Source organism: Dendropsophus ebraccatus, chromosome 8 (genome assembly GCF_027789765.1).
Source record: "Dendropsophus ebraccatus isolate aDenEbr1 chromosome 8, aDenEbr1.pat, whole genome shotgun sequence".
In the NCBI taxonomy this organism is placed as follows: Eukaryota; Metazoa; Chordata; class Amphibia; order Anura; family Hylidae; genus Dendropsophus; species Dendropsophus ebraccatus.
The window spans coordinates 88,991,292-89,015,322 of NC_091461.1; the positions used below are offsets into that span (position 1 = coordinate 88,991,292).

Sequence of the window (24,031 nt, forward strand, 5' to 3'; positions counted from 1 at the left end):
CAGTCACTAAAGGTTTTCATGCACCTTACACTAATGATGACTTTCAGCCTCCTGACTGATAGAGGATGTTTGTGCAGAGAATGGTCTTGTGTTGTATTTTACCACATGCCTCTATTGTTCTGGGAGAGGTAGCTGCGCACAGATTTGTCTAGCTGTGACTTGGGTCCCTATTACACCAACAGATTATCTTTTTTTTGAGCCAAAGCCAGAAATGAACTACAAGCAGAGAACAGAAAAGACTGAGATTTCTCCTATTTTCAAATCCATTTCTGGCTTTGGCTTTAAAAAATCTGTCAGATAATCTGTTGGTAATAAGGCCCTTACACCTGTCCTGTCTATAAATCACTGCTTCTCAATTGCAGTCCTCATGGCCCACCAACAGGTCCTTTTTCCCTAAGTAAGATATATATTATACTGCGTGCATCAGGTATTATTACAGGTTTTATACAGGTGATATACAGATATCCACAAAACATGACCTGTTGGTGGCCATGAGGACTGGAATTGAGAAGCATTGCTATAGAGAAAACATGAATGTTCAGCTGTGAGAACATTCATGTAAATAGGTAGGTCATCTAATTGATACTCTGTACTGTCTGGTCTGAGCTTAGCTGACCGTCCTTCATAGTGTATGGCCTCCAGAAAACCCCTTTATAGCTTCACACATACCGGATCCTTAGCGGATTTCACACTGCGAGTTTGCTGAGGATATGTGACCCGGCCCCTTTAACTGCCCGCAGCCCCAGCCCGCAGCATACGTTACCTGCTCGGCCCCGCAGCTGTTTGAGGCTCCCGGCTCCCCTCGCTCCCAGTCAGCCAATCAGCGCTGCCGTGCACTGATTGGCTGTTGGGGACCGACTATACTAGGATCTGGAGCGGATTTCGTGGCAAATTCGCAGCATGCGGATCCGGTACATGTGAAACTACCCTTAAGGTAACAAATAGGAAATAAATAAATGCTGCAGCCCCACCAATCACTAGTACTGTGCAAAGTTTATATGGAGTGGTGGTGAAGCATATGCAAAGCCCTGGTCTGAAATCTTGTAAAACTTGTGCTGCTGTAGATTTCTTTCTGAGACATGAGTGGGGAGGCACTTTTTAGTTAGGAGCAGTGTATCTATGTAGAAGTCTTGGATCCCCGCACCTATTGTTGATCATTATGTCTATCAATTTATTGCTGCTCAGTATCTACCTTTTTAGTGGGATATAGTGTTTATAGGGACTTGTATTGATGTATTTGTCTACACCTGAATGATAATCCAGAAGGCTCCACCATATAAGATGAAACTTGCTGGGTCCCATTGATGCGGCACCGATGTGTGCATATACAGTATATGTAATAATTCACGTAGTCTCACACACAAGGAGAGTTTTGTGTGCTCAGCTAAAAATACCAGAGCTGTGACTCACGGGGTTATCCAATGCTCAGACACAGATTGCTTTCTCTCTACAAGATTTTTTTTTTTTTTTTTTCCAAGGAGAGCTGGCAGAGCAGATAAAACAGGGTTGGCTCAGTTCAGCAGTGAACGATTTCTGAGCAGTGAACTGCTGCAAGTATTGTACCATTTATCTTCTACTATTCAGAGAACTATGAGGTTTGTGGAGTCATTTTATCACTAGGTATCTGCATACGTTACACCTGAAGTGATGCATTCTATTTTGGGGCATATAAGTGGTGATGTTAATGTACACATTGAGCATGGATCCTCTGCTGGGTAGTTCTTTATAGATGAACAACTGTAAGTCCTTTTACTGTAGATACCAGGCTTTGTTATCTACAATATAGATTGCAGAATTCTGAAATCCAAAATGGACGTCCGCCACCTCCTCATCTCAACTTATGTGTCCGCAAGTCCTCGCCTTTGTTGGTTCATCAGAAACATGGTAAGGCTGGCAGAAATCTGGCCATATTGTGCCTTTGCAAAACCAACCTTACCATGTGCAGCATGCCACCCAGTCTCTTACTGTCCAGTGTAACAATGAAGAGGATTCAGCACTAAAACAGGGTTGCTGCTCTTCATTTTAAGACCGTGGTTATCCGGATTTCCACACAAATCTGACCAGAATGTGGCATGTTCTATTGAACTACATACATATGAACATATTCTCAGCATAGCCTTTAGAGGAGAATATCTCCTTATAGGCAAGTCAAAAATCGCATCTACTTACAGGGTTCTTTTTCAGTGTGTCACCACCAGCCCTAGTGTTTTTTTTCATCAGCAGATGACCCATTGGCAACAATCCAGATGCTATTCATTTATCTACTAAAAAATATAGTGCTTAGCTCTTGGGTAGTGTTGAGCAAACTTGCCGAAAGTTCGGGTTTTGGCAATGTTCGTCCAAACCTGAACACATAACATTAAATTACTGGTGCCTGGAGTCCTGAAAAATATGGATACAGGACGAACAATGCAGAACCTAAACTTTCAGCAAGTTCGGTCAACAGTACTCTTGGGGAATCCTTATAGCAGGGCTTGCAGAATAATTCCTGTGCTCTAGTGTTCTGGGGTATCCCATGGTAGAGACCCGCTTTAGATCTCCATATGACAATGGCTGGAGCTATATTGAGAAGGCCTCTATATATATATATATATATATATATATATATATATATATATATATAAGGAGCCTACTAAAGCCTGGGTAACAGTTTTTGTAAACTAATACCTTTTTCAGTTTGCAAAGCTTTAATGCCAGGTGGTCCTAACTTCTAACATCTGTGTCCTCTAGGGAATGACTTGCTTCTCTATGGGAGGGGGCGCACTGCCCTCTAGATTTTATCCATGAACTTTCTACTTGCAGTTCAGTTTGCAATTTTCTAAGTGTTACAGAATGACTTGTTCTATATTAACATTGTGCTATTAGAATGTAATATTCCATTTCCTCTTGCTGTCATGTCCATCTATACCATAAGCTTTTCATTGAATAAAAAGCCAATATACAGTAGATTCAATTGAAGTTGTTTTATTTCAAAGGGCAAAAACTGGTTTGAAAGTTATAGTGTTCTAGAGACAATGAAGTAAGAGAGAGCGGCTATGAGGGTTGTCACCTAACTTTCTCATATACTTGGATTGTAATAGATCCCATAATCCTCTATTACTGCACCAGCAGAACGATTTGTCATTCAGGTGACTGAATGAGAACTCCTATGAGAGCTGTAATAACCACTAAACGGTTTGTCTCCCGCCGTTCCCAGGTTAAATCAAATTTCTATGAGTTAAACATTTCAAGAACTTACATGTAGACTTCTTACAAAGTGCAATGCTTTCTGTATATCTGTAATGTATCAGCCTGACTTGGTGCACACTGACTGCAGCTGGAGTTCCCAGCTTCCAGTGCCGCCGTGGATCAGGTAGTTGTTACAGCTGTAGACGGCACAATGCCACTTGAGAAGCCAATGTAACACAGTGAAGCACCACTTGGTGGGCTAATGGGTGATTTCCACACAAACATAGAAGTGCTTGTAAAGTGAGCTTAAAATATTGATTGCCAAAAGCTGATTATCCCCTCAGCATTAATGAGGGTCTCAGGAAGCTTAATGGTTTAGACAAAACCTTAGCACTTTCTGAGGGTTTTTTATTACTTAAAGTAGAACTGCAAGTTTCAATTGTCTGTATACATACATTGTTTCTATTGTATTCATAATTTCACACAAAGAAGGTGGCACAAGGATTTTCCATTCTAGGAAAGAACATCTTTGTAGAACAGCAGTCTATTCCCTAAACCGAATGTAACACTTGGCTCCATAAAAATATTTTTTAAATCTGCGTCTGGTTCCCGCCATCTGCGCCAATTTCGTCATATGCAAATAGGGTCGCTCTATGAATTGGAGGCAGGCCTGGCGCCCCCAGTGTACCGATACCTCCTCCCCTCACTGATGCAGCCAGACTGGATTCTGAAGGAGGCACGTCACCGAGGAGAGGAGATATTGGTACACTGGGGTGCCGGACCCGCCTCTAGTGCATAGAGAGGCCCTCCTCGCCTTGCATTTTTCATTTGAGGCCCTAAGCTTAAAGTGACTCTTCCTGTTCTGAAAAGAGAACTTCACAGCAGTCTGCCCGCTATCATCACAAAAAGGATTGCATTGAAAGGAGACACCAGTATATAGATAAGACAGGGTGAGGCCATTCATTATAGATGATGGTCTTTGCACACTGACCTGCACAAGTCACCAAGCATGCTTCATGTTTACAGGTTAACATGTTTTAGTTTCTGTTTCCAAACCATAAAAGAAAATCTAGGTAATACATTCCCTTTAAGCCCAAATTTGCAGGAAATGCCCCTAAGGTTGTTGAAGGAACAGACCCCCCCCCCATTCTTTCTTGGGATTGACAATGCCACAATAAAAAGAAAATTAAATAAATGCACAGTCATTTATTCATCCACATCTAGCTTCTGTGTTTATTACTCCGCACTTATCTGTTTTAGTAAGTACTTGTAGTCCCCATAAATAACAATTCTGGAACACCTTTTGTTATAGTTCTTTGGTGTGCCGTTCCTTGGTTATTTTTACTAGACATGTTTGTGTCAATAACCATCTGGCTGTTACCATTTGGGGGCAGTGTAGGAAGGGGAGCTTATTTTGCTGCAGCTTCACAGGCAATCTGGATCGAAATCTCCAACACAACAATGTGACAAACTATTGCTCTCTTAGCAGCAGAAATGTGAAAAACTGATTGGTAAATCTGCAACAAACCTGCCTTTTGAGAACTTAGCCTAAAGCTAAACACATCGAGAAGATAGCTTTCGGCTGACTGCTTTCTCTCCCAACCACCCTCTTGGCGGCTCATCTCTCTGAGAACAAAATGATCAGTCATTTGAAATCCGACTTGCGTTATCTTTCATTCCCCTGACATCTGCTATCTGGGGAAAGTTAAGAGGACACCATAGATTGTCAGCTGGTCCCACCAGAACCATTGGGTTTGGCCAACATATGTCTAACATCTATGGCCAGTTTTACAGTATGTAATAAATCTATAAAATCTGTCTTTGTAGTATATCATCTAATTTGTATCTAAAGCGAGGTATGCAGGGCCCCATTTACTTTGCTCTTGCTGTGTTACAGCTGTGTGGGTGAGGCTTTATAACATATGTATGTTATGACTTTTAGAATATACAGTATGCTCACAAGTAACAGAGGAATTGTATCGTGTGATACAAATGTTACGACCTGACTCATTGATTGGACATGTAACACGGTAACCCTTCAGGCATGTTTACTTTGACATTGTTACAAAGTCGTCTTTTGTACTTTTGACAAGGGATGTAAGCTTGGATGCAGAAAAATTTAATTTAACCCTTGAGTGTAAAACCACCTATATACATCTTATGTCATCGTGTTAGCTTAGTTTTTTTTTTTTTTTAAAAACTCATTACATTATGACAAAGAGCAGAAAGAATGGCTGGAAATGGCATTCTATTAATTGAGGTTAATGTGGGCATATTTTATTTTCGAAAGTTTCTCGGTTTATTTTTTTATTTTAATGCAACATCTTTAGACAAAAAACACATTATTATTCTGTGTATTAGTTTCTTTATTTTATTGTTTAAAAAAAAATGGAGTTGGGGGAAAGGCAACAGATTAATTCAGTAAAGCCGACAGATATTGTGAAGACCTCTGCCTGTCTCCCGCATTTGTTGATATTAAACCCTCAGTATCTCCCATTAAAATGTCTCTATTTTGTTCTATATTGTTTAAATATAGCTTCCTAATGAAATGCCTTTTTATTTCATTCGAGCTGAATGCTTTGCGTTAAAAGTTAATTTGCAGTGTTATGCAAATTCTGTTTAACTTCAATCAAGTTTTTAATTATGTTTTTACCGCAGTAATTCCCATTTGATTTGTCATCTCCTGCTAAGTATTTAACGTTTGCAGGAGAGTTTTTATTTTTTTATTTTTTTTTCCTTTGGATTTCTAATACAGTCACCTGAAATAATTTCACACTCCTGGAAATTCCACAGCCTATTTATTGTGTATACACAGAGATTGGCAATTATTGAGAAAGCCATAGAAGCATGCTGAATTTCTCAATTCATTAACAGCAGTTTTATAGAATACAAGTTCACGCGGTACAGAAGCCTCTGGTAATAGATGTGGCGGTACAGAAAATGGAACAAAATAGAACCTTGTATTTTTTTAATAATTGATAATTGCTTATTTCATGGGGTTGACCAGGAAATGTAAAAAAATAAATAAATTGGCCAAATCGGGGAATATGCTAAAAGAAAAAGATAATTGTTATTAACCGTTTGATCCCCCACCCCTATGGTGGTGCCTGCTGACCATTGTTTACGTTGCTGTAGAAATGATGTGACCGTACACCAATGTGATGCTACAGCCAGCATGATGCCATGATTAGGGACGTGTGCTACAGCTGAAATGCGTTGGCTTGCATTCTAGCCCACTGACATTTAAAAAAAAAAAAAATTCTAATAAACCTGGCTGATTTTTTTATTTTACATTTTTTTTTTTATTCCTCTGTGTGTGTTTGGATTTTAATGGTTTACTATTGTGGTTGCAAGTGAAATCTATGCAGGAGGGAAATCATTACAAGGACTGGCTCTTCTAATTCTCCCTATATATGTGGTCTGTTTGCCTTGCAGTCCTGTGATGCAGCCTAGATAGATAAGCCTGCAGTGTGGCCTAGATTGTGGAATTGTGAGCTAAACCTGGTGGACAGTAGGAGTGGTGGCAAAGTGTGATCCTTAAAGCGTAACTGTCATTTCAGGTTCATTTTTCTGAAAACATTAAATATCAACAGTACAAGCGATTTAACTCTGTAATAGGATTTATGTACTAAAGGAGTTTCCTTCTGTACTAAAAAAGCAATCTCCCAGCCTCCCCCCTCACATCAGATGAAGCAGGATTTCTGTCTCCATTATGTGGCTATGGAGAGGGGAGGGGCTGTTAGGAGTGACTGAGCACGGAGGATTTCTGCACAGCACAACACCCTGCAATCTTCTCTCAGTAAGTTCATAGATAAGCAGTGACCTTTCTGACACCTGAATTTAGCGTTTTAGGTGCCCAGAGAGTCTACAAACAGCTGACCTTCATGTCACCTCTTCCTGCTCCCTCATCTCCCTCGGCCCCTCCCCCCTTCATAGGCTTACAATGGAGAGAGCAGAACCCGTCTTCACTGGCTTCTCTGTAATGAAGACGTGTTTGCCTGATAATGCACAGATAAGAAGTCAGGGGGGGAGGCTGGGAGATTGCTTCTTGAGTAAAGAAGGAGGCTTTTTTGGCTGATGAAACCTATTACAGAGTTTCTTAAAATCGCTTATACTACTGATTTCTGCAATAAAAAAAAACATGACAGTTACGCTTTACAGGCTTGTTCACATTATGATTCTTTTCTTCATGACAAGGATATGTTCTAAAATAGTCTAAATTAGCTGCTGATTTATCTGTGCGCCGACATGCATGGGCTGCCATTAATAAAAGGGTGTACACTATGGAATAGGCAAGGAATTTCATGTGGAATCCGCTTGAAATTCTGCCTGTCCCATTGATTCAATGGGATTTCTTAAGTTTAATCCGCCATCTGCCCAAAAAATTTGGGCAGCTGTCAGATTGCCCTTGAGAAATCCCATTGAATCAATGGGACTTGTAGAATTTGTGCATATACCCTAAATCCCTGAATGCAGTCCGCAACTGGCTAGGTTTGGAAAATTTTCTGAGCATGTATATATGTTTGGGCGCACACTCAAAAACACAGCAAACCACACTTTTGAGTTTGGACATTGAAATCAATGCATTTGTTAGCAGATGGCTTGGGGTCCTTTTTAGATGGCATGACATGCAGATACAAACAGACGCCATTTAGCGAGATCTGCACTTTTTGTAGTGTCTTCATAAGGCACAATTAATTGCGCCTTCAGGCTGGGTTCACACTATGTATATTTGAGGCTGTATTTGGTCCTCATGTCAGGTCCTCATAGCAACCAAAACCAGGAGTGGATTGAAAACACAGAAAGGATCTGTTCACACAATGTTGAAATTGAGTGGATGGCCGCCATATAACAGTAAATAACGGCCATTATTTCAATACCACAGCCGTTGTTTTAAAATAACAGCAAATATTTGCCATTAAATGGCGGCCATCCACTCAATTACAACATTATGTGAACAGAGCCTTTCTGTGTTTTCAATCCACTCCTGGTTTTGGTTGCTATACAGCCTCACAAATACAGCCTCAAATATACATAGTGTGAACCCAGCCTTAGGCCGCACGAACGATTGCTGTGTCATTTGTGCAGTCATTTGAAAGCATTATTCTTGGCCACACATCTACTGCCTAGAAAGAAAGATGTGGGGTCCATAACAATGATTTTACCAGCCAATCAAAATATTGTAAAATGCTCTCTTCTTGGCTGATCTCTGGCCCTTCACACAGGCCGATTATCATTTACCTGTGTGAATGGAAAAGATGTCTGGAGTGTTGAATCCTTGAAAGCGGAGTGGAAGACGGTCACAAGATAGATGGTGGCAAGTTGACACTGGTATAGACTTGTGTGAAGTAACACATGGTCCGAACCTAGTTCGGTTCGGGTTCATATGAACCCGATCCCTCGGTAATGATTTCCGCTGTCTGCCCGCTTCGTGCAGCGGGTGGATCCAGCGGGAGGACTGCCTGGAAAACTGGGATACAGCCATAGCCATAGGCTGTATCCCAATTTTCCAGGCGTTCCTCCCACTGTATCCGCCCGCTCCACAGAGCGGGCAGACAGCGGGAATCTGCTGCCGAGCGTTCGGGTTCATACGAACCCGAACCTCGGCAGGTTTGGACCGTCCCTACGAAAAGGTTTCTTGCGTAGAGAGCAGGGACCTGACAGACTATTACACTCAAGTTAATGTTGTAGAAGTGTTCAAGGTGCAACTCCACCTAATGGTAATGTAACCATTGAGCTTGTGTTCCTCATCTAAGAACTGTAACCATCAAAGTTGCTGTATAAATAATTCTTTAGTAATTTTGATCTCTTTGAATTACATTGGTCCATGATAGTCTTCTATTAATGGGAACCACTTGAGAGGATTACACCCATGTCAAGAGCTTCGCTTGTAATTTGGTGCGACTGAACCTTGTTATAAGAGACTGCAGGGCATACCTATATTTCTGCTTCATCAGTCCTTTCAGAGAAGACGCACATACAGTCTTTGCGTATGGGCAGCCATTTATTTGTATGTCATGATAAGGAATTCTGTTCTTTGACCTTTATTACGGCCTCTGGTAGATGGCTAAGTTGCTCATCACGTTCCTCTCATCCTCATTTAGCAAAGGGGGCTGCAGTTCTGTTGTGATCCTCCACTGAGCCTTGCTATTTAAAACACATAATAGAAAGCTGAAAATCTTTCTTCCTTTTCTGTAATGAATTTTGTGTGCACCTCCTGCTGTGAGATATCTCTCGTGTCAGTCAGTATTTGGCACCGCAGACACGGGGGCAGTTTCCCAGCTATGCAGAAAGTGGCAGCCTCAGCAAATCTTTATCCTGTTGGTGCCCGTTCCGGGCTAATGGACTATGTCTCACTATTTGGAGGAAGTCCAGAGCCCAGCAACGGCATAGCCTTGTCACATCCGATTTCTGTACAGGCTTTGAGAAAGAAGGTTCGCCTTAGTAAAACAAGCTTGTAGAAGGAGGTGATCATTGCATTGCAGACCATTTAACTGCCTTGTTACTGAAATGAAAAATGGCACAGCTTCTTTGTGGGCATCAGGTCACTGACTTCCTTAAGGATACGGCTGTACAAAAAACTTTCTTCACATAGTGTTACGGTGACAAAATCTCATGTGGCTGTTTGTGGGTATTGCAATTATGTCAGTACAATACTTCATTATTTGCTTTGAATTAGTCGTAAGTTGCATGTGACACTAACAAAGCATCACACAACCTCTCATTTCTGAACACTGCTGCATAGGGGAAAAAAATAAACAGCAACTTTGCAAATAGTCTTGATCATCAGTCTTTTTCCCATTCTATGTTTACCGCTACTATACAGATCCATTTGTCTAGTTGCAGACTACAAATAAACCTGCCCTGTAGTCTGCTTCTGCAGTCATGTCCCTTTTATGGGTTGCACATTTTCCTACCATACAGGACTGTTTAAAGTAGCAGGAAGCAGGTGAACCCCCCTTCAGTTCCAATAAAGGGTAGAGTTCCAATAAAGTAGTAAAACATCAGATAAACTATATAAATTGGACATCCCAGTAATTCTACCCACCCGCGGAATATAGTTAACATCTCAATTGTACTGCATTGTATAAACAAACTTGCAAAATTTGAAGAATTGTGGGGGGGGGGTTGTATTCTTTTATTTAATTTGTTTTGTTGTTTTGCATTACATTTTATGTATTCTCCTAAAAATTACAATTGATCTAGCGATAAGCACTTGTTTCATCCCATTGTTTGAGGGTTAGAAACCTTATTATGGCCTTTAGAACCCAAGGAGGTAAAAACTGAAATGCAAAAACAATGAAAATTGGTGTGGTTGTTAATGGGTTAAGGCCGTGTTTCTGTTAAATACGTGTCCCTTCTGTGATATACTAGAAGTTGGTGTTTTAACCACTTTTTCTATACTTTTTAAACCACTTGTTTGCTATAGACATAAATAATGATTGTTTTCTCCGATTCAGTGTTTTTGATGTTTCTGGTGTCTGAATATAAAGTTGCTTATGACAACTCTTCCTCCCAGCCACCCGTATTACTGTTTTAAAGAAACAGAGAGAGAATGAGTCTTTGCCTTCACAGAAAGAGCCTTAAATGCATAAGTCAGTTCATAAATCTGTCAGTTTCCTATGAATGGCTTACAGCACCCTGTACATGTGGAACCATTCTTACTCTGCGCTGCATGCAGTGCGTCCCCCTCCACTCCAGGCTTGCACAATGCTTCAGGCCCTTGAATTTTATGAGCCTCTCACACAGGGGTGTCAGCTGGTGGTTTGGGGCCATTTATACTAAACTGCATTTTGTTTCTCGTGTAAGGTGGCCTAATATTGTGAATGCGACGCAGCCAGACATTTTAAAAGAAAACGTGTTGTATTCTGAAACGTTACACCGTTGTGATTTGTTTCTATGCCTCCTTCAATATTTTTATGACATTGCTATTAGGTACTGTGAATATCCACAATGTCGTTGTATTTCACTAACTTGCTAATCTTTGAATCTGTTTCGGAATAATTTTTTATCAATCGTTCACTGGCAATGGGATTAACCCTTTACTCGGTCAACAATGGACTAAGTACAGAATGATCACTACGCCTTGTAGGGTTTGTGTACATGTTTGTATATTATGATTCTGTACAATTCTATACAGTACAGCGCCATAATAAAGAACCCATAGACCTCTGTAGGGCCCCATTTTATCTCCATGTTCCTCCCATTTAGGTTCTGAAAAATAATTGTGCACGCTCCATCGGATTTCATGTCTTGGACTTCTAAGCGTATCCAACACAGGGTTAATGAAAACCACATTCTGGATTTCAGGCAAATAAGCTTCTCTGCCTTTTTTTTTTTTTCCATCAGTGTATTTCAAGTGTACAGCTGATAAACTGTTCTGCATAAGGCTTCTATCTGTGATCAGCTAACAAAAGCCAGGAGAGATATACTGCACACTTCCTTTTAATGTCTCCCTTTGGCAGCTTTAATAGATCTTAGCGGCACTGTAGCAACTGAACCCTACAGCTAGCCGTGTGCGCCGGTTTCAGATCACGGTGCACATGTCTTCTGCTGCAGGTATCCCTATTTGTTTATTGAGCAGCAGGAGTAGATAATTTATTAGTAAACCATTAGCGTGGTGGTTGAAGGGAAGAAGAGCACCAAAGAGAAATCTGGCTGTGCACGCAAGTCGAGCTCATTGCTGATTTAAGTCCAAGGTAAAATGAACAGCAGAAATGTTAAAAGCTGCCTTGTTTCCCATCATGGCAAGTAGCAGACAGAAGTAGCAGTGTGCTTCCCGCCGTCTGCTCTTCCCAAAGTTACACTATTAGCAACCACATTCTGAAAGCCGCAGTGTGGCTGGTAACTACATAACAAAATGCAAAGCTCTAATACATGGCGTCCAGGAATTCTCCTACAATAGCTCGCATATAATATATCTCCCTTCAGAGATTTTTAGGCTGCGTTAACATGTAGTATATTGGTGAGTATTTTTATCCAAAATGAGGGGTGGATCTGTACTTCTCTGTTTTATCTATACCCTACAAATCACAACAACAAAAACCTCACATGTATGGCAGCGCAATGAATCATCAGGAAACCGCTTGAATACCGCCAGGTGTAAACCGCATATCCAGAGGGGTAAATTCCAAGTAGTTTTAATAAATTTTTACTTCTGGGAAATTACCCATCTGGATATCCTATCTACACCTCACGGTATTTGAGCGGTTTCCTGATCACCTGTTACGCTGCCATACATATGAGTTATTTGATGCTGTGAGCCTGGTCTGGGTTCTATGTCCAAGTCCACACACCATCTGGTCGGTTGGCGGTCCTCTGTGAGCTACATGGATCTTACATTGAACAAGTGCTCAGAAGCGTTTTGTCTATGCTTGCACAATCTGTAAAGTGGACTACTATTCCTCTTAAGTTTTCAGCTACTTCACTCAGATACTGACCATACTATACCAGAAAGCAACCTAATTTTTCTCGCTACTAGGGATGGTACGAACCGAGTTCGGTTCGGGTTCGTACGAACCTGAACCCTCGGTAATGATTCCTGCTGTCTGCCCGCTCCGTGGAGAGGGTGGATACAGCAGGAGGACCGCCTGGAAAACTGGGATACAGCCATAGCCATAGGCTGTATCCCAGTTTTCCAGGCGGTCCTCCCGCTGTATCCACCCGCTGCACGGAGCGGGCAGACAGCGGGAATCCGATGCCGAGCGTTTGGGTTCGTCCGAACCCGAACCTCGGCGTATTCGGACCATCCCTACTCGCTACAAATGCATGTTAAACATTTAGATCAGTCGGGATCTTGGTGCTGCGACCCCCACCGATGACTAGAATGAGCCAGCAACACATAATTTGCAATGAGCAAACTTACAGCAAGCTTATGGGTTCATCCATGTTTTCCAGGCAACATTAGCGCCGCATCCATCTTCTCCAGGCACCGAAACTCAAATGATTAAATCGAGTTTGAGCGAAGCTTCCTCCTATTTAATGAAAATAATAATGATAAGATATATCCATTGTGCAAGTCCATATAACATATTGCTAGAAAATTAGACCTGATTATAACGAACCTAATAGAAGGCTTCATGTACAGCTCAGTTTTGTATTGTGCTGTAGTAAACGGACTATATTGGTTTAGGTGTTTTCTGTGATTTTTGTATACCAGTGATTTCATATGGAATAGATTTTAAAAAGTTTCTCTAAGAAACATATCACATGTGAAATTACTCTTACGTAACTCTGACAGCATGAGCACAACACCTATATTCCGCTTTCGCCATCGGTGTGCCTTTCTAGTGCGTAAATGTTCTAACAGTATTTTACACCACCCAAGTTGTATGAGAGCAACAGGGTTGTTAACTCTGTATATTAAGCAAAATTATTTGATTTTAACCCCCTGCCTCCCCGCCATACATTAAATATAGTTAATGTGCTATGAAAAACACAAGTTGTCAAGTTTAACCATTCCCCAGAGTTTACTCTATAATGTTGTACCTTACTGTTTATTATAATATTATTTGAAAGTTCATTAGAAGTTTTGTCGTTTTGTGTGTGTGTGTGTGGGGGGGGGGGGTTGTGACTTGTTGTTCTCATTAATGTTTTTACTGTTTTATATGAACATTTTGTAAAAACTCAAACTGAGACGTCTGCTTGTTACACAGCTTGTTAAACTCACTAAGCACTTATAACCAACTCCGGGTTAGAAGCCTGTAGGTTGGAAATGCGCTCTACAGCGTATGGGTTTAATTCACCTCTGGGTTATTTAATGAGCTCCTTTCCATGTGTATTAAAGTCTGATGTGGCTATTCAGAGAGGAAAGAAGATGAGAGTCTGTTGGGGGAAGGTGGCTTCTGTGTTTCTTGGAACAATAGTTTTTCACATGCTTTAAAAACCAAATGGTCTGGCTTTCTTTTCTCTTCCATTCATTTCTTCTACTTTTTTAAAAATAAATGTAAACTATCTCTTTTCCTCGAAGAACGTCTTAAAGGGAATCTGTCATCCTTCTCACTCTGCCTATTTATGAGTCATCAAGTCTCTTCAGTTTGGGAATCCTAGAGGTCCAAGCTCACAGGCCTCTGCCGGGGTATCTTCTAATGTGAGAGATTTGTAAGGACTGCTCCTTCAAAGGGAATCTGTCATCACTTTTCTGTCTAAACCGTGATTCATCAGGGTGGTCTCTGCGGCTTCTTCCCACCCCTTTAGCCTTGATTGACAGATCTCTCCCTGTTTGGGTATAAAAAATGAGGGCTGTGTGTTAACAGAGCTTCCTCTACATCCAAATTACCAAAGTTTAAAGAAAGTTTGTCAGGAGATTAATGGTGCCCGAACCACGGACAGTATGAAATATCAATATGATCCCTTGTTACCAACAAGTTCTGCTTCGATATAGGAAGCAGAAAAGTCTGAACTTAATGGGCTAAAGTGCCTAGGTGTTCCCAGACAGCTTCTCTCCTTTCCTTGGGCTTGACTGACCATTTTCTCTCTATGCACAAATAGGAAGAAATAGGTCAATGGAGCCAAGCTGGGTGAGGAAATGCCAGGGAGATCACTTAGTTGGCAATTCACCCCATACCCCAGCTCAGAGTGTTTTGGAACAAAACCTACTAAGGAAGCCTGTTGGTATTTTATGCTGCCTGACAGAGTCTATTGAATTTATATACACAGTTACTTTTTTTTTTTTGGTACCCTTGACTGAAGTTGAGGTTCTGTCTGGATTTATGTATTAAAAATCATCAGCAAAATACAATAGCAGGAAACTGGGTTAGATTTTTAACAAATCTTATCTTTGCAGATTTTTAACGTCTATACACATATTCACGTCAAAACCGTGACAATATTTCCATGGAAAACGAACAAATTAGTGGTGAAATCCAGGGAGGAGAAATCTAGACTTGCCTGTGCTCTTCAGTTAATGTAGTGTTTTCTTAGTTTTAAATGGCTTAGTTTTTGGACTAGAGTTAAATAAAATAAAAAAAAAGTAGCACCATTCACATATAAGCTACCCTTCTAAAAACATTAACGCTCTTTTACATCATATCCTATGAAATTTATTATCCTGTCCATTTTTTATTACTTTCTAATTGGCTAATAAAGGTTTCAGTATAATTGGCCAAAAAAAAATCAAAGTTACGACTGGTCATTACAGAAGCCACTTTATCTCTGAATTTCTATAGTCAGAATCTCTAGTATATGACTGGTTTCCGATGAGAAGTAAAACACATTAAAGAAATGTGTGCCAGGGTTTATTCTGATCTCCCAAACACTGGAATAACAAAATATAGCATAGTAGATGTACAGAGGATGTGAAAATTATGCTAGTTATTGTATTAATATAGCTTCGCATGAAAGGTAATTTGCATTGGAAGATGAATTGGAAGATTATTCTTTGTATAGAATTGATGGGATGTTGACATATACCCAGTACACACAGCACTAAAGGAGTATTTCAATCTGCCGAGAACTCATCTCTGCACTACTGCATCCCAGCTCACTTCCTGGTTCGGCATGCAGGGGGGGGGGGGGGGCGGTAGAGCAAGGATGGGACACAGCAGTGCTGAGCTGAATCAGCTCGGCATCACTGTCTCCTCCAGAGTTTACTCATATCTCCAGGCACAATCCAGAGTGAAAAGCGTACTTATTGGTCCTGGGGATCCCGGCTACCCTAGTGTAACACAGCCTGGCCACAGCTCTCAGAGTTTAGAACGAGGGTTCGGGAACCTAGGCAACTATATAGGAAGACGAAGGGGCCGAACTTCAGTAGAAAACTATTTAGATAATACAAGGCATTTGCAAAATTTCTTTCTTTCTTTCTTGCATTCCCTATCACCTAACAAAAGTTAAGGTGATGGGAATACCCCTTTAAGTGTGAACCCAGCCCAATTGTGGGCACCTCTTTCCCTTGAACAAGTTCTGATATTACTCAACCAATGGGGATCTAACTGAATTCTGAACCAGTATGTTACAAGAGATGAAGAACACACTTTATATTCATATTACTGTATATGGATGTACATAAATTTAGCAATTTTACATTTAGTTTTAATGAGTTTATTAACTAAAAACACCCAATCCCGTGTGGTTTCCTTTGTAAGAGAGCTGTGCACATTGATACCTCTAGTTCTATGGAAATTTGAATTAAATATTAAAATCAAATCTAAAATGATAAAGTACAGAAAATAAACTTTAGGATATAATAAAAAGTAATATATGGTCTAAATAACAGAGGGGCCTGTGTGCAGCTCACGGTTGAGGTGACTAGAATTTTTATGTTTTTGAGGAATAAAAGTATAAGTGGATCCTGTAATCTCCAGCAGATGGAGCATTTATGTGTGCTTTCTATATGGATATAGACAAGGTAATCACAAATAGTATAACCTCTACTGAAGGGCTATTCTTGGTATTTGAAGGGGTGCACCACCGACCCTTCACACAACTGATTAGTGGGGTGCTCAGGGTTAGACCCCCAACAATCACTTCTATAAATGACATATCCGAAGGAATAATCCCAGGATAACCCATTTAATGAATATGCTTATTATCCATGGGGTAGGTCTTCTATGTATTTTAGAAATCTTTTCTGCTAAAGTATATTTACAAGTTATTTTCTTGGCCCTGAAAAGTCTCTGCTGTCTCTTGGCTTAGTTTTACTAGTTCCTCAATTCTGTATGATGACATTAGTTTGGTACCACTTCAAAGATCTTTACTTTTCAGTATTGTAATTTTTGTATCTTTGTGTTATTATTGTGGGGTGTGAGTCCTATGGGACTGCTGTCTCTGTCGTACACTCACAGACTACCTGGCATTCTGCTGTGTGTGGTTATAATAAGCTCTTGTGCTGTGATTCATAGAAATCTTGGAGAGCAATGAAAGGAGGAGGTAGATTAGAAATGTATTACACACTTGCACCCACCCTTTCCTGCCACCCCTAAGGGATTGGGAAGTCATTGTTGGAAAAGGGGGGGCTATAATTGCTTAATTTCTAGTTATCTGAAAGAAGAAGAAAAAAAAACAATCATGGTTATTACTTTTAGCCCCCCCCCCCCCCACCCCAACAACACCCTTTACCACTTGGTTCTACTATGTGTTGGATTGAGTAAACCATGCTATGGCATTTGGTGCCAGGGTACTGTTATTTGCAAATCAAACGCCTTCTTAATAAGAAATATATGCAATGTTGTGAAGCTAAAATGGCAATTAAAGTTTTGTGAACCTCCCACATTATATTACAAAAGGAAAAGCTGTGTTGTGCTTCCCATAGCACAAAGCAAAACTAAATGTGTCCGACTGATGAAATTTAGTGCACCGAAAGTGTTTTTATGTAGCAAATAAACGTTAGTTTGTTTGTTTTTTTTAGAACAGTGATGTTATTTTACATTTATCCATTCCTTTATAAATTGGATGCTGTTTGTGGATGCCACCGTAAAGCTCTGTTCACATCTTGTCTGAGCTTTCCAACAAACTAGAACATGGGGTGAAATCTGAGACATACCAACCCCAATAGAGGCCGTAAAGACACTCCATTCCTTCATATAGCTTTCCTGCGGCATACACTAAACATGAAAATAACAAAATGTGAGCACTGCCTTGCATTTTTATAGGGGTATTACGTAGCTGTAACAGATAACCAAAGGCTAAAGTATAAACTTATAATTCAGTCAGTAATATGAGCAACAATAAGGGTCCTATTACACTGAGCGATTTTTAACGATTTACAATAAACGATCGCAAACAAGATTGTTTATCGTTAACCTGAAATCGTTCACCATATTACACAGAACGATAATCGTTAGTTACGATCGTTACTGCGATCGTTACTATGGTCGTTATTGCAATCGTTACTATGATCGTTTATTCCTTCTGATCCCAGAAAAATAATGAACTATGTGCTATTACACCGAACGATTAGTGAAAAAAACGCGGAACTTGAGCGAACGAACGCGGAATTACAGCGAACGATTAACAATAATTTTAGGTTCAGATCTAAATAAAAGATCAACCACATATGAACGATTTTTTGATCATTGCCTGCAATTACACAGAACGATTATTGTTTACATTCGAACGATTTAACGATTTTTTGCACGATAATAGTCCCGTGTAATAGGGCTCTAAGACTTCACTGAGCCTTCCATCTTCCATACTGACCAATCCCTTTGTTGTTTGGGAAAAAATCAGGGACTAGAAGATGATGTATTGTCTGCTCACTGAGAGATCAGGTTACAGAAATTGGAGGGAAACAGAGATGCAGAGATGATGTTGCTGCAGCTTGTAGTAAGTGTTCTATTTCCACTCAGTACTGCTCTGTAATGTACTCTATGCTGCGGGTGCGCTACAGAGCAATAGGGGAGCTGAATTTGATGTGCTGTGTATGGCAGACATCATTGCAGCCAGTCACTGCCTACTGAGCTTAGGGAAAACTGACAACTAGAGTCAACTTTTAATGAAAGAAAAAACGCTAATAAGTTACAAGAAATTTAGGTATGAAATAATTAACAAAAACAATATTCTTTATGTACAGTGTACACATACATGAAAGTGGAAAAGTCACCTAAAACAACAGTTACTCTTGATTGGGTTTTCCCAAGATCGGTGATACCTCCTCAGCTATGCTCATTTACCTGCTTGGCAGCTGATTCTGGGTGTTCTGACCACAACATCTCCTCCATGTGGCCTGGCACTTGTTACAGAGACCACAGCAGTTACTGAAGAGGAAAATGAGAGGTATGGAGAGAATGGCGGCATGAGTTTATGCAATACTAATTTTAGCTTTTCATAGAAATCTACCTCTCTATGCTCCCATCCAACCCCAATAACTAAGAGAGACTAAAGAGCAAGCCACAGCCCGTTTTAACCTTTGCAAATGCATTCTGTAGTGAGGAGAAACACTCAAATACACTGGTAAACTGTAGTTTGTTTTTGTTTTTTATATCTCTTTCCTGTCTTTTTGTTCATCTGCCCTGTAAAGGTACATCCATTGATTAGACATTTTCTGGCCACAAAGCTTGGCCATGGCTCGTCTTTAACTGCATTATAGTCACAGCATTTGTGTTCAGGAAGATGTCCTCTTACATTGTACTGCCAGCACATTGTGATAGTGGTGAAGGACTTCAATAGCGTTTTGTGAAAATTATCATTTTAATACTGTATGTGGTAAAAAAAAGTTTTATCCTTTCTTGTCAGTATAACGTTTAAAAACTTTTATGTTATTATGTGATTTAATAGCATTGCTTTGTGCTTTTTAACATTACTACTTTTACTGTTCCTAAAATGCATTTATACTTAAAGTGACACTGTCACCCCCTTTTTGCATTCTGATTTCTTTACACAGGCGTAACGGGTAAATTAAGCAGTTTTCTTACCTTATTTTATATCATACGTCATGGTGCTTGTTCAAGTAAAAAGTGATCTTTTATCTACTGCAGATAAGTGCTAAGTGGGAAGGGCTTCATAGCAATAGTGCCACTTAGCTCCGCCCCCAGTGCCACCGTTGGCCCAGCCCCTTTGCGACGTCATTGTCTCAAAGGCCCCGCCCTGTCGCTGACCATTGGAACAGGCTGGCATAAAGGTCTAGCCCATACCAATGAGCATCAAGGGGGCGGGGCCTATGTGGTGATAAAAGATCAAGTAAAAGATGACTTTTTACTTAAAAAAGCACTTGATGTATGATATAAAATAAGGTATGAAAACTGCTAAATTTACCCATTACACCTGTGTAGAGAAGTCAGAATGCAAAAAGGAGAAGTCAACTTCAATAAATTGTCCGTCATCAGAGGCAGGGGGGAACATAATGAATAGAGCTGAGCGGGCTGAGGTTTCCAAACCATCTGCATTCGAATTTTGCTTTCTGCCTGCTCCATAAGGTAAACAGCTCTGTACATGATGTAGTGGCCCATGCTGGTTTATTGTGGCTCAGGTCTCATTCAATTCTATAGCACTTAAATTGATATTGTCACCCCCCCCCCCCCCTTACTCTACGTGGGGTTCTCTGTTCCACAAGCTTAGATGCTGCATATTTGATATATACCTGGATATAACTTGTCTGTGTCTTCTTTTTGCTCTTAAATTGCTTAATTTCATTGTTTGACAGCATCATCTAGGTGGGGCTTTGCGGCAGTTGAGCCCTTTCCCCAGCCAGGAGATGAGACCCAACTGCCATGAAGCCCCCCCCCCCCTTCCAGGTGACACTGGGTGACACCTAGGTGACAATTTTTTAAAAATGGTAGTTACTCTAAAAGCTGCAGGAACCCAGCATTATCACTACATAAAGTACAGAGATGTCTGCTTCCATGCAGCAGGCACAGTGCAGCCACTCTGGCAGTTGATCAGTGGGTGGCAGAGCCTTCTGATACTCACACAGGGACCTCCTCTCCTTTACACCTCTTAGGCACCTACTCACAAGTTGTCCTCTTCCAATCTTGCAAGGTGCTCATTGAGTTGAAGGCAGACATGCAATAGCAGAGTGCTATGAGGACCACAGCAACAGAGACATCGCAAATGCAGCCCTGGTCTAAGCAGTAACCTGCTGATGAGTAGCCTGAATGACAAACTGCCAAAATAAAGTGATGGGAGATTACATTCAGGAGGCATCACTGTGTACCTAATAAGAACTTAAGTATTTTTTACAAGGGGTAGTACCCAAATCCGTATGTATAGTAAGGAGGGGGGGCTGATCTATTATCTCAGGTTGCATCCACATACAAACAGATTTATCAAACTGTCTTAGACAAAACCTTGTTCGCCTATAGCTCCCAATCACATCTCCACTTTCACTTGACCGGAGCACAAAATGAAAGCTGAGCTCTCATTCGCCTCAACAGTTTTGATAAGCCTAGCATTATAGCGTTTAGCACTGCAAAGAACCTGCACAATCCTGGTCGTCCACATTTCCTTTGTTCCAGTTGGTTCTTTTGGCTGCTAGAGTGGAAATTCCCATAGGCAGCAGATTGCAGGGACGTTAGGCACCTAATAGCCAAGACTTTTGGTCTTTTTTTTTTTTCCTTTGGTAAGGACTCATTTTTGGTATATGACGTAATTTACAAATATGTTAGGAATCACACAGACTGAATCAAATATTTGAACGTTGGGTATAATGGCAGTGCCTTTCAACCTCACTAGAGCCATAAGTCTGTAAGTTTAGAGATTTACCTGCTCTGCCAAGACTCCTGGTAGATTTCTCATTGCTGTTACTTTATCATTTTCTGAGTTACTGGCCTGATGCATAGCTGCTTCTTATTTATATACTCTGGTATATACCAGTGGTCTGTAACTTGCAGCTCACCAGCTGGCACTACCGACCATCCACCCTCCCTGTTTCCAAGCTTGGAGTTGTTGTTTCAGCTGCAGAGCCACAGCCCTGTCTGCATGTTATTTCAACATTAGTATTGGAGATGAGCAGCTGCCAGAACCTCTGGCAGTGCTTATCTCCATATGGAGCAAGAAAAAAAATCATCTAGTCTTCCTCCGCAGCCTATGAACAGGAGAGAGAGCCAATAGACAGTAGATTGGCAAAAAAAGAAACATACTGAATTGTTAGAAATGGATGTGGTTAGCTTTATAGAAAAGCTGCTGTATTCACTCCTCAGCTTGTGGCATTGTTCAGCACAAGGCAGCATGCTGCAAATGCACTTCATTCTTCCATAAATGTGTATATATAAATATATATATATATATATATATATATATATATATATATATGTGTATATGATGTACGGCTGGTCAGAGGTGGTGATGTAGGCTGTAGGGGATGGTCAGAGTGTGCTGTTCTCCTCACTTATCTGTATGTTATTCAGATGTTTTATAACTGCATTGTTTACATTCATTCCTTGTTGTATTCATTACATGTATTCTTGTTGTGCTGCCATCTGCTGGCCAAGAGTTTAGACTCCCCTCCATTTTCACATTTTTTGGTTTGTCCCTTAGTGGGTGTGTCTTATAGCCCAGTCTCCACGTCACTTCCTGTAGCAGGCATTCTTCATCCTGCTTCTGACTGGAGAAGTAGTGCTTGCTTGGGCTTATCAGAGTCATAATCTTCTGACCAGAAATTACAAGTGTCAGCAAGGTATCTTCTAGGAAAGCAGCAACAGCCCAATATAACTACTATACCGCATCCGTGACTAAGCTGTATGTGAAGTTATTAAACTACGTTCTGCTCAATTTCCTACTCTACCTGACGCTTATTCTGGTTCCTGTCTGCCTCATATGCTGGAATACAAGGTAGGAATCTCCAGTCAGGCCCACTAGTCAGATAAACCTTCACTCGCCGCATGTGGGGACAGAACAGTCAGAAGATTCACTTAAAAAGCCCAAAATCACAGCTAGAAATTGCCTGTAACCCAGACCAGTCAGAGGTCTCCATAGCAACAAGCACATGGTCAGCTAATCTGAGACAGCACGTCTGGTCAGGCCTCAGGACAAGCACAGTGTGTGTCTGCTGTATTCTACACCTGCATAAAGTCTTCCACAAAGCACCCCAAGCTGTTTCTCATATCTTACATGAACCTTTCATCACTCAGTAGAAGGACAGTTTTGTGTGTGAAGCTCCCTCAGACCATACCCCTCCTAAGAGACTTGCTGCATACTACCTCCCGTTGGTCTGGCCACCCAGACTTGAAAACCCCACAAATCACTCAAATAACGCTGGGAATCATATCGGGGTGTCCTAAAGAAGCTGTGCTGCGATTTTCAGACCCCAATTCCAAAGTTAATTTTCTTAAAGAGACAGTACACTTAAAATCAAAATGGCCGAAAAGCATCCCGAGCAACTCCCCAGTGATAAAACACAGCAAGGACAAGTTGATAGTGATGATTTGGAACAGCAGGAAGCAGAACTCACACTTCCAACAGACCAAGTTGTCCGACCAAGACGCTCTCTCAAACCGACACTAAAGGTAATTGAAAATTATCATACTGCTAAAAATGAGCTCTGTGATGACCTGGAGGAGAGATGGAAACGAGTTACCTCCCTCGTGGCAAGTCTTCAATCCTTCAAGGGTGACGCCGAGAGTCAACAAGATGCTGTTGCACGGCTGAATACAGAGCATGAAAGATATAAGAGACTGTTTGCAAAGTATATCACCTTCTTAAAAGCCTCTAATATCGATGAAGCCTTAACAGAGCTGATCAAGGCAGAATCATCAGAAATAGAAAGAGACACCATGGTGCAGAATGCTAAAGATAAAGCGGAGCTCCGTATCTCTCATCTACAAGAGACTAGATCGCACCGATCAAATTCATCTAAACGTTCATCACGGTCATACAGATCCTCGTGCTCAAGAAGCTCAGTCCTGAGTGACAGAATACTAGAGGCCCGCATAGATGCAGAGCAATCCAAAATAAGACGTGCCTTCAGAGGAAAGGAAGTAATGGCAGAGGCTCAGATAAAGATCCTTCAAACAGAGATGGAAAAGGAAGTTGCAATGGCCGAAGCTAAGGCTAAAAAAGAGAGTGCAGAAGCAGAGGCTCAGATAAAGATCCTTCAAACAGAGATGGAAGAGGAAATTGCATTGGCCAAAATAAAAGTACTCGAGCAAGCAATGAGCCAAAGTCTCGATCCAGTTTGCATGCCACAAGAAACAGACAATCCTGTCGATCGCACCAATGACTATGTGCTGAATCAGTTACCTGCGGCCCCCCCTATTTCTAGCACCATTCAAGCTGACAACACTGAAATCTCCAAGTCAGCTCTACCTGCAGCTACGGTGCCACCTATAGCACCCGCACGAACTGATGATCGTCACCCAGATGTGCCTTCTCAAGGACAACTATCACAGGAAGATGGTTACCGAGCGTTTTCTGGCGTAGTCGCACAGAAGAAGCAGCGGTCGTCAGAACTTATAGAGGCTAAACCACAGCTCAACCCTGCAGCAACATC

At 41.0% G+C, this 24,031-nt stretch overlaps 1 protein-coding gene and 1 long non-coding RNA gene across 11 annotated transcripts in view; one reads left to right on the top strand and one right to left on the bottom strand.

The window, feature by feature from the left end:
* The window catches only part of ZMIZ1 (zinc finger MIZ-type containing 1), a 243,890-nt gene that overhangs the window by 115,712 nt on the left and 104,147 nt on the right, over window positions 1–24,031 (top strand). Inside the window, exon 1 of one of the 9 annotated variants that reach the window (XM_069980889.1) lies at window positions 20,487–21,163. The exons of the other annotated variants lie outside the window; for them this stretch is intronic. The gene's annotated coding sequence lies outside the window, so the exon portion shown is untranslated. Of the gene's footprint in view, window positions 1–20,486; window positions 21,164–24,031 lie in introns of those variants that run through there. 9 annotated transcript variants of the gene reach the window in all.
* LOC138799551 (uncharacterized) lies at window positions 9,036–20,325 on the bottom strand. Of its 2 annotated transcripts, none has more exons than XR_011364278.1 (5): window positions 20,186–20,325; window positions 18,780–18,863; window positions 13,914–14,385; window positions 13,034–13,142; window positions 9,036–9,905 (listed from the first exon to the last, which is right to left on the bottom strand). It is a non-coding gene; the product is annotated as an uncharacterized lncRNA (long non-coding RNA). The 2 variants fall into 2 exon arrangements; XR_011364279.1 differs by having other exon boundaries at window positions 9,038–9,673.